At 34.1% G+C, this 1958-nt stretch overlaps 1 long non-coding RNA gene across 1 annotated transcript; it reads left to right on the plus strand.

Annotated features, from left to right (window-relative positions):
• The first annotated feature begins 364 nt into the window (after window positions 1-364).
• Window positions 365-939, plus strand: LOC126832514 (uncharacterized). The gene is made up of 2 exons (XR_007684739.2): window positions 365-462; window positions 834-939. It is a non-coding gene; the product is annotated as an uncharacterized LOC126832514 (long non-coding RNA).
• The last annotated feature ends 1019 nt before the right edge of the window (window positions 940-1958 follow it).

The following is a 1958-nucleotide window of genomic DNA, read 5'->3' on the forward strand; positions in this document are numbered from 1 at the left end:
TGCTTACCCTGAAGTCTACTTACTATCTAAGCACAGGAATGTTCTTAAGAATTTTCTGGGAACACAAAATAAGTAAGTTTATTTAAATGCAAAGTCTACTTAAAATCTAGAGCGTGCTTAAGAATTTTCTAGGGATCGGGGCCAGGCGTACGCCATAAACTTTTACATTCTTGGTGGATGGAGTTGTCATGCTATCGCATTTAGTTTTGGCTCTTAAGAAGCCGCTTAAAGACACATTGGGTGTAAGATGCAAATTATCAATATTTCGTTTTATTGTTTCATTTAAAATGTCCAGTCTTAAATTTAGATGTAATCTTTAGTTCTACTCTTTAAGTAAATTGCTATGCTAATTTGAGTCTGGTTGACCGTGTCTTGAGAGGTCGCCATTGACGAAGCATGGCTGCTGCCATGAAGCTGTGCTATTATTACGGTTATTTTCATTGTGGGATGACATAAAATACGGTGAGCACACAAATTATTATATAACTGTTGAGTATAGTAATCAGGGAAAGTATTTATATTACTGTTTTTAGTTGTCACATTCATAATTACTGGTTTTGCAAGAGTTTAGAATTGTCACATTATAGCGTCTATTCGGCATGGTTGCTGGGTAAAGGCCCTATCATAAACTATGATGTTTGTTTATAATGGTGGCACTTGTTTAAGCCAAAACTTATTTTTGTGGTTATTTCACAATTCTTATGTACTTGGTATATTGTGTAGATAAATATGTATGTATGGTTGTACATTTTATCATGGAAATTTTAAGGTCACATAAGACAGTTAGGTTTATATTTGTACTGTGCTTATAAAGGCTGTCTCTGTATTTTCAGCCAATCACCACCACCACTACTGTCACCACTATCGCGATCACCACCATCATCGCAGTTGTAACAACCTTATTACTTTATGATGATAGAAATAAAATGGTGCATTGCCGTTCATTGTTAAACCTTTTGCTGTATTTATCGGGGCACAGGTGTAGCATGTAAGGCGCCGAGTGACATGATGGTAATGCTGCCAATAGCTTAGCTCCTTTAAGAACGGCTTCTGATCAGACCCTTTCCTTTTTGTTTATTAAATCAGCGATCATGCAACACCGGTACATTTTATCACAGCTTAAATTGTACACTAAGGTATTTAAACATAACGTAAACTATTTAAGCTTATCATATTGAATACCAACACCACTATATTTTGTTATCACAATTAAACTATCACAATAACCAACCTATTAAACAATCGTGTAAGCTAGAGGACAGTCTTTTTACGATCGATTTGCTCATGCTAAAGGACATCTTTGTTACGATTGATCCGGAACAAAGATTTGAAGAATTAGGAGGCGACACAAAAAATGGGAACACGAGTTATCCTTGCTATTGAAGTACAGATCGATAACAGATACACATTCTATTTCAACTTACTGATTATTCCATTGATGTTTTATTGTTGTTATAGGAAGCCCTGCATATAAACTCAAGTCATACTATTATTATTTTTGATGCATATTAATATTTCTACCTCCGCCACATAGATTACAAATCGCAATTTGGCATGTGTCCTAAAACGGAAACCAGGAGATCTTTATTTATTAAATACTGCAGTTCATTGAAAAATTGATCTCTTTAGATATTTGTGTATACTTCTGGTCAGATTTGCGCACAATAGGAATTTCGCTTGTATATGGGAACTACAAACCAGACAATCTGTTTTTATATACAAAAGTACAGTAAGAGTATAGACGTATCCTACCTTGTAAGTTGTACATAACACTTGTTACTACTTAGTTCTTTAATATAGATCTTTAACTTATCAAACTAAATCACAGTCACCAGCCAGCCGTGAACATAAATATTACCACCAGATCTAAATAATGTAATTGGTTTACACACATTTAAATGATATAAATATTCATGATCTTCAAATAGGAAGTTAAATTCGTGTACATTTAAAACAAA

Source organism: Patella vulgata, chromosome 9 (genome assembly GCF_932274485.2).
Source record: "Patella vulgata chromosome 9, xgPatVulg1.2, whole genome shotgun sequence".
Taxonomy (NCBI): domain Eukaryota; kingdom Metazoa; phylum Mollusca; class Gastropoda; family Patellidae; genus Patella; species Patella vulgata.